The following is a 9,403-nucleotide window of genomic DNA, read 5'->3' on the forward strand; positions in this document are numbered from 1 at the left end:
AAGAGCGAAAAGCATCGGAGAAAGTCGACATATCGAGCCCTAACCGCGAAAGTAATGTAAGATTTTTTTTCTAAACTTACTTTTTGTTGCAGAAATGAAATTTTGAAAAAAATTTTTTTTTTATTTTTGTTTATGTTTTCTCGTTTATATTAAATAGCAAAACGGCTAAAAAATTGGCTGCCTGCTAAACCGAATTTTTTCTGGCTGTTTGCTATCGCAACTGGCAACACTGATCAGCAGTTTTAAATTGATGATGTTTGATGCTGTTCGTAGTTTAAAGTTAAATTTACAATTCTACAGAAAACGGTTATACGCGTACTATTTCTGTACAGACATTTCCAGGTTGTGGTAATTTGTTATTACTTTATGTACTCATCTAATAATGAGTATCGAAAAGTAGATACTTACATGTAAATAAATAAAAAAACAATGGAAATTAACATGAAAGGTACTTATATGTGTATGTATGTATGTATATGGTGTTCGTACGAGACATTAATATAATGCAACGAGTTTTAAAACTTTTGAGTTCATTTTAACTGAAACATCGTATGGGTAGTTAGATGCATTTGCGATAAAGTAATATACATATGTAGGTGTTTTGCTTCTGCGGAAACAGCTAACGGGGGGAACCCCCGCCACAATAACTACTAATTATATTCGTAAGTACATAAGTATGCATATTTATATGTACAACAAGAAGTAATAAAAATGCTAAATGCGGTTCTGAAATCGGAAAACCAATTTATTCAAAATTCTATGTAATAAATACTTGAAAGATGTTTGAACAAAGTTGGTGCATTAAAACGAACAAGTTCAAGTGTGACTCGTGCGCGTCATTTAGAGTAAATAATGGGCTTATTTACATACATATGATTTTATGTACTTAGCGAGTCTCGAGTGTACTTTACTTTTATTAGTGTCTCTTGAGATGTCTATGGCAGAGCTTGAATTGGCTCCAAAGACACCAGCTCATAGACAAGGCAAACACTTCTCCAATAACATGCAGAAGAACTTTTCTTCACTTTTCGATTTATTAATTTATTTATTTTTTCGTTTCAGGAAACTGAAGAAAGAACAAACAAAATACACTTTATGACAACTTTAAGATAGCCGTAGGCATAATGTATTCAACAAAGTGTTTTTGATTTTGACATTGCTCTCATAAGAAACAGGCTATAATGTCAAATTGAAATGAATTGTTGTTTGAAAATGTGTTTTTTTCAAATTTGAATTAAAACAAGTAAGAAAGTCTAAGTTCGGGCGGAGCCGAACATTAAATACCCGGCGCAAGTATTAAATATATGTTTTCCACTTTTCCGAAAGCTACCGCTACATGATAAGCCGGGGTGTATACATTTTAAGTAAATTAGCGTCCTTAAATTTCGAAATATTGCAGTTTCAAGCATATCTGAAATTTACCGTTATATGAAAAGCGGCCTCAATTTTAGTCCGATTTCAACAATTTTCAACGGTTTGCTTTTATGTGGCAAGCACAATAACCATACCGAGCTTGGTACAAATTGCTAGAACGGTTAGCGAGATACATATATGTGATCACAAGTGGGCGGTGCTACGCCCATTTTCCAAAATTTTGTCACAAACGTATTTCTTGGTAAAGAATTGTTGCAATCATCAATTTTGAATAAATTAGCTCCAATATTTACTGATTTATCGAAGATTTTGTATTTCTCGAAATTACCGTTATATGGGATGTGGGCGTGGTTATTGTCCGATTTTAGAAATTTTCGGCCAGTTGGTATGCTGTACCAGGACCAACAACTGTGCCAAGTTTGGAAGAAATTGGTGTAGCGGTTACCAAGATATACACATGTAACCATAAGTGGGCGTGGCTACGCCCATTTGCCAAAATTTTGTAATATTCTTATTTTTCGTCTAAAACTCATTGCAAATATCAATTTTGAGTGAATTTTCTTCAGTAGTTACTAAAATATCGCAGTTTTCGTTTTTCTGAAAATTACCGTTATATGGGAGGTAGGCGTGGTTATTGTCCGATTTTTTAAATTTTCAGCCATTTAGTAAGCTGTACTAAGGCCAACAACTGTGCCAAGTTTGGAAGAAATTGGTGCAGCGGTTACCAAGATATACACATGTAACCATAAGTGGGCGTGGCTACGCCCATTTTCCAAAAATTTATAATATTCATGTTTTCCGTCTGAAACTCATTGTAAGTGTCAATTTTGAGTGAATTATCTTCAGTAGTTACTAAAATATCGCAGTTTTCGTATTTCTTAAAATTACCGTTATATGGGAGGTAGGCGTGGTTATTATCCGATTTCGCCCATTTTCAATACCATCCGTCCCACGCCCAAAAGAAGTTCACGTACCAAGTTTCGTTAAGATATCTCAATTTTTACTCGAGTTATCGTGTGCACAGACGGACGGACGGACGGACGGACGGACGGACGGACGGACAGACAGTCACCGCTTAATCGATTTCTCTTTTCATTCTGATCATTTATGTATACATTTGTCTATATCTATCTCGATTCGTTTTGCCTGTTATAAACAACCGTTATGTGAACAAAGTTATAATACCCTTGTGCACAAGTGCGCTCGGGTATAAAAAAAAACAAATACACACAAATTTTTCAAGCAACAAATTTTCTTAATAAACGTGAAATTGTTAAGAGATAAACCGCAGAGAAGAGCAAGTAAGTACATTTAAGTTTGGTAATAAGTAAATACGTTCGACTTTGCTTAAATATTTAATGTAAGGAAACCAAGATGAAACGGAGCAAAACGTTTGAACGGTGCGCTGTATGCAATAAAAGTCAGGACAAGAAAATAGTGCGATGTTTTAAACCACCTAGTTGCGAATTTAGACGGCAGCGATGGAAAGAAAGCTGTGGTGTTGTACTACGTGATTCATCTCGCGTTTGTGAAAACCACTTCAAGGAAAGTGATGTCCAAATCAAACACTTTCCAACGAGCTCGTTTATACCCATGCGCAGTCCCAATGCCATACGAAACAACTGATACAAGTGAGGATTTAATACGCGATCAGGATACATTCTTTGTTAATGCCCAAACTCAAACAGACGACTCTTTAGAATGCACGTTGCGAGCAGAAATATTTCGGCTTACCGAAATAATTAAACCATGCAAGCAAGTATGGAAGAGCTTAAATTAAAACCGCTCGAAACAAGGTCTTTAATGGAAAACTATTTCGCGTGAAAAAAATTTAATTTCAAAATTGTTAGAGTTAAGCTCACATATAAAATTGGTAAAAAAAATGTAAAATCATACTTTTATAAGTGTCGAATAATGCTTAGGATAAAAAATTGAAATATAAAAAGAAACGCACAAAAGCATAAAACTTGGGCAATTAAAAGCAAGAAAATTGCTAAAACGATTTTATAAACAATTTGTTTTATTTTATTGACAAAATATATGTGATGTGAGTAATGTAAGTAAAACAAAACTATATTCGAAATAAAAGCCTAGGGCATCAGTGCTGATAAGATACATGCATCACTAAGGGTTAATTCGTTTGTTTATACTTTTTGACATTATAGTACCTTAAAAGAGAGCCGCACTGAGTTGTCAATCACACCTTGTTTAATACACCTTGGTCGTAGGCAAACCGAGCGTTATTGGTATTTTTTGAAAGTAGACATATCAATAAGAAAAGAGAGGCTGAAATACGGAGTGCGAAGAGCTTGAAATGCTGGCCGACATCAAGAACCCCCCAAAATTCTACCAGAGAGTTAGGCGAATTACTGAAGGTTTCAAGACCAGGGGGGCTACTCTGTAATGCGTTGCGAAAGAGCAATGCGATGCGATAGGCAAATACGTCACAAGTAATACGCTGTGGTGAGTGCCTAGCGCATCGCTTTTCTTTTCGCATCGCATTACAGAGTAGAAACGACTGGCGATTACAGCGCCAAATAAGAAGAAGAAGATACATATTCAAAAGTAAGTTAGCTCAAGCAAATTCCAATGGTAAGTTTGTTTTTTAAGTTTTGAGATATTCCCAGCCAGGAAAATCATTGTAAACGAGCTCGTAACTGGATATTTTCTCGGCTAAAAAGTTGTTTATGATAGCCGTTTACGATTCGTTTTCGAGTACTCTTTCGCTTGAAATTGTCGATCGCCTGCGAACAGTCGTAAACGGATCGAAAAAGCATTCGTATGCGAATATTATATATTATAAATATTCTCACTTTTCGCCGATCAAGAATCCCTCGTAAAACATAATGTCCGTAGGTGATGCAATAATACAAGGTGGTATCAGTTGTGACAGCTCGATTTGACACTGCCTTAGCTCAGTAGAATAAGAAGAAAAACGGGAAGAAATTAATCCCCATATGGGGGAAAAATATAAAATTTCACATTTTCTCCTAAACCAAATTTGCTTTTTTATAGTATATTCGTAATGAAATGAAATAAAATAAGATAAGAAAAAAAAATTTCTATACTGAGAAAAAATAAAAAAACATTCAACTATATCATTAGGTAAAGAATTGTTAAAGAAGTAACACTGTTGCACCTAAGGCAGTCAATATGGCGGAATTAGAGCGAGAAGTTGCCAACCGATAACACCTTTTATTATTGCATCATGATGTTCGTAAAATGTACGTTTTCTTGCTGCCTGGGGCTTTAAGCACATACATCCAAAGTTTTAATTTTTCTAGAATACCGGTAATTAGCATTTTTCTGGTAATGTACAGCGTTATATTTGGAACTTTTTGCACCTATACTATACTATAGATCTGCACCTCGGTTTCTTTCTTAGTCCTGCCCTCAAAATTCTAAACAGTCATGCTTTCTTGCCCATTTTTATCCTGAAATGCTTATATCTTTGTTTAGAGTAATCACTACCATATTTCCAATCTATCCACTGTCCAATGTTTGATATGTACCGGTGGACCACTGTCCTCTGGATGAAGATTCCCAACATTGCTGCTACATAAAGGCGCTCTGTGACTGTCAGGCAGCCTTCGAAGCTTTACGCTCACACATACACAATGCAAATTACCCTAATGAATGCGGGCTTACATACATGCCACATCAGACCAATGTTGTAGCTACAAGATCATAGAAGCAGATTACGCACAACTGGCAGAGATCTCACAGATCGTAAAGCTTATGGCATCGAACGGGATTAGTATTCGCGGCCGCCCACCCAATACATGGCTGGTATTCCAAAGATCCATTTCCAGAATAAGGCCTCGCACATCTAAGCGAAAAAACAATATCATTTTCCAAAAAAAAAGGATTTCACTTTTGTACATGATGCTAACAAGTTTTTTTATTTTAATCTAGAGAGATATTTAAAGAAACATACCGATAAGTCTTAAAAAGCGCAAAGGAAAGTTTTGATTACAACAAATATACCAAATGAAATTAAATTCATACTACAGATAGGAAAATAAAAATAAATTTTTGTGTTGTCAATGCACATCTAATAACAAACCATCGACACCAACTTTTTTGTAATAGTTTACCTATGTTGTCATAAATTTGTATATGTTACAGCAGTTTGGTGAGGGTATTACATTAACATAAGAACTATTTTGTCGAGATAAATATAAACAAAAGCTCGAAATAAAAACGAAACTTGTTCGAAATATTTCACTTTGTACATCGGTCGCAAGCAGAGCAACCTTACCCGAAATTTCGGTTATGCTATACAATTTCTGATTGGATTGCCTAGTGAGTTGGATTACAAGTAAATTTTTAGAATATAGTAAAATTCTAAATCGATTAGCATTCACAGGTCAACTTTTTTTGGCAATATAAAGTTTGCATTTTTTGGCTGAGTGTTTTTAGAATAAGTGGAAACAAGGGCTGTAATCCATATCGAAGCGAAATATATAGTTTAGGTAGATAAAGTCAAATTTCACAAGGAATAATTTTGTAGAACTTCTTAACCCATTAGCGCTCTCACGAAACGGTCGTTTTGACTCATTTTTAGGAAAGCCAGTATAAAATTGCATTAGGGAGGTCGCTAGCGGGTAAAAGTGTCCTAGAAAATTATTTACCGGAAAATTTCAATAGAGGTATACTCAGACGAAATCTTTATAAACAAACGTAAAGGTCCGCAGAAAAAAATATGTCCTTTTGTGTGTGTCCCCCTTGAAACATGCAAAAACTTCTTTCCTCTGTATCTGTAATTTTTGTTTACCTAGCGTGAGTTAAAAAAATTGCTATGTATACCATTTGACATACCGAGTCCTCCTATTACCCCTACCCCTATCATTGTTATTTATCGAAAAAAATTATGCCCTTTTTTTCGAAATAAAAAAATATTTAGAGGCCGCTAAAAGCGCCCAAAGTTTTCCATGTATTTTATATGGGGAAAAAACAATTTTTCGCGGAAATGGTATACAATTCTTGAACATCAACATTTTTCGATCAGAGAACTCTGTTTCTTTTCAAAAGAATTCCGGTAATAATACCCAATTGTTTATTTCGCCATTTGCTAACTACACAACTACCTTTATATGAAGCATCGTCAGCAAAACAAAAAAAAATATTAAAAATCAGCGCGATTTTTAGCGTTCTGAAATTTGCACTTTAAGGTACTACAATTTAATGAAATATAAAACTGAATACCTAAAATTTTTCTAAACATTTTTAATAAAAAGTTTAAAATATTTAAGTGTAATTGTTAAAGCTTATTGATTTTTTTAAATTTTTGAGAGAAATTATAAACATTAAATAAACAAAAGAAAAATAATCAAAACTGGTCAAAATGTCACTGAACCTAATCAGAAGTGTATATAGCCAACACACATGCAAGCAATGAAATTATGATAAGACCAAAGCGTTGGCTTGTAAACGCATACAAAAAACAAGTAGATATACACACATACATAAATATTTAGTTAAAAAATTAGAATAAGAAATTGTATATAAGAGAAAATATTTAATAAAGATTCAGATTCGTCAAAACTCTCACAACAACCACTTCTTCTTCCTCTTTTTCTTTATATTTTGTTATTAACGTTTTACTTCCCCCCACCAGTGGTAAGGGGTAGAGAATTTTAAAATAAGAGTACTTTCAGCTCAAGGAATAAACACACTTAGGTGAAATAAAGGGCTAAAAATCCGTACGTTGAATCCGTACAACCATTTTCACCCCTGCAAATCCGTACCGTACGCACCGAAAATTCTTACATCTGGCAGGGTTGACTGTTCGCTTTTGTGTGAGCAAGTCCTATGTATGAATGTAATTGCTATGCTAATTGACACGTACACAAGTGCGTATGAGTAACCACTTTGATGAAAACGTCCCATTGAGAAAATGGAATGTTTAGTAACGTTCAAAAGTAATGTGTCGCATAACGCTCTATAAAACTATAAAGAGAATATATATATAGGAAAAAAGAAACAGAAGAAAAGCGCCCGTGGCCCAGAATTTGAACTCGCGGCCAAAAAGTTGGTAGTCGAACGCTTGGCTACAGCAGCTGTCGAGATAACGTGAATAAATACATATTTAAATTTGTTCTCAAACTTCTTTTGTTCATGGCTTCAAAACCGTACATTCTCTTCTATCGCTTTCCAGTGGGAAAATGGAATGTTTGGTAATGTAAAAAGTAATGTATCGCCTTTCACATCGCCGCTACACATTACCCGCTCGCTTACACTGCGATGCATCTTTTTTATCCAAACGTAGTCTTTAATCTTCTCGTTGTAGATAAAGGTAATGCATTTCCCATTTTCTCAATGGGGTGCGGTCACTACAAACACCTACAATGTACATATGAGCATGCAATTCATGTGAACACCTGCGAAATATTAACGATGTGGATACTTATATTTTGATGAAATGCATCATCATATTCAATATTCAATCAAAAGGTAAATTCTTGTATTTTTACTTAGTTACGGCCTTTTGTATTTCAGCATCGATGTTGAGATAACGCCTTTCTATATTAAGCTAACGATATGTATTTACAATGTAGATGCCTTCTAAGTTTTTTTAGATATATTTATTTAAAATAGGAGAATGTACATTAGCTTTTCGTCTGAATATTTGCGTTGCAATTGGTGAAGTTTGATGTGGCTAATTAAACAGCTTTTCTCCAAAATATTCATACTTCTGAGTACCTAAAGCAAAATTATTAGCGGTAAAAGTTGTTGTTAATAAAATTCTGTGGACGGTGTGTCAGACGCACAATTATAAGGCTGAACGAATAACAATCACTCAGCGCAATTAGAAATAACAAAAGCCATATGCCCGAAATTGTTTAACGGAGAAAATGTCAATATTGTTTTGTATTTATTTAGCTAATTTGCAAACTGGTTTTTTAAACGACTATCCGAGATGTCATTACACTTAACCTTCAAATGCACGTCCGCGACTTTTTTTGTTTTCTTTTTAATTTTAACAAATGAATATACATACAATGTATGTAAATAGTATGTAAATGTGGTAAATAGTATGTACATAAGGGTGGTAAAAAAAAATTTAGTCTGATTTTTAATGGTCTCGCCCTAGGATTGTCCTATACAGAAAAAATTTCCGTTTTTTTTTTTAAGTCAGAAAGTACAGTATGTCCTCGGTTAAAACAACACTCGACAAACACAACATCTCGGTTAAAGTGGCTCCCAAGTGTTTACCATTAGAGACTCACTAAATGCAACTTTTCAACAAATTTCTTATTGCGTTTAATTTTTGTCTTCAATGGGCTGAAGAAACCTGGGTTTCAGTAGAAAATACCCTAACTCTTAAAAAGCTGAGAGAGTCAACCGTCGACAAGAATTTATCCTTGCTTTTTTTTAATTTCAGACCTTTTACTTCAATTTTGTTTGAATAAATCGAGTACAGGATCGGAAATTTTAAGAAAAAGCAATTGCTTAGTTTTATTCATTTGGCCCATTATTTTACTTTTGATACTTTTGTTTTCAGTTTAGTTTCTAATTTCAGACTGAACTTTTTTATGATTCGGTTATTGAAACAACCTCACCTAACGTAACTGCCCGAATTTTTACCGGTTGCTTTTACCGAGGGCGTACCGTATTTAGAGGTCGCTTTTCAGGTATTTTATATAAAAAAAAACGATTTTCCATAGAAATGATATACAATTCTTGAAAATCAATGTTTATCAATCTTTTCTCTTTAGGAGGCTTCCAATAATTTATTTATTGAGCGCTTAGAGCGACCTCTACATAAATATTTTTTGATTTCAAAATAATAAAACAAGGCCATATTATTTTAATGTGGGACAGTCCTATGGGGTAAGATTTTACTTCTTTTACCACCCTAATGTACACACTTACCTAAGTATACCCCTGTTGAATAAATACGTGCTTATTTTGACACTTTTTATCGACTTTCCAAAACGAGGATGTTAGTAAATTTAATTGCTTGTTAGTAAATTTAATTGTTGTAGGTTTATTTTTCAACTAAATTAGATATTTCAATAAATGT

The 9,403-nt window shown here is 34.1% G+C and overlaps 2 protein-coding genes across 3 annotated transcripts in view; both read right to left on the reverse strand.

Moving 5' to 3' along the window:
* The window catches only part of LOC118733766 (partitioning defective 3 homolog B), a 317,593-nt gene that overhangs the window by 291,206 nt on the left and 16,984 nt on the right, over positions 1–9,403 (reverse strand). The gene's annotated exons all lie outside the window — the stretch shown is intronic.
* LOC118733768 (WW domain-containing adapter protein with coiled-coil homolog) overlaps positions 1–9,403 on the reverse strand; it is a 199,080-nt gene that overhangs the window by 42,661 nt on the left and 147,016 nt on the right. The window lies entirely within an intron of this gene.

This window comes from Rhagoletis pomonella, unplaced genomic scaffold, assembly GCF_013731165.1.
Source record: "Rhagoletis pomonella isolate Grant_MI unplaced genomic scaffold, Rhpom_1.0 Rhpom_scaffold_00002, whole genome shotgun sequence".
NCBI classification, from domain to species: domain Eukaryota; kingdom Metazoa; phylum Arthropoda; class Insecta; order Diptera; family Tephritidae; genus Rhagoletis; species Rhagoletis pomonella.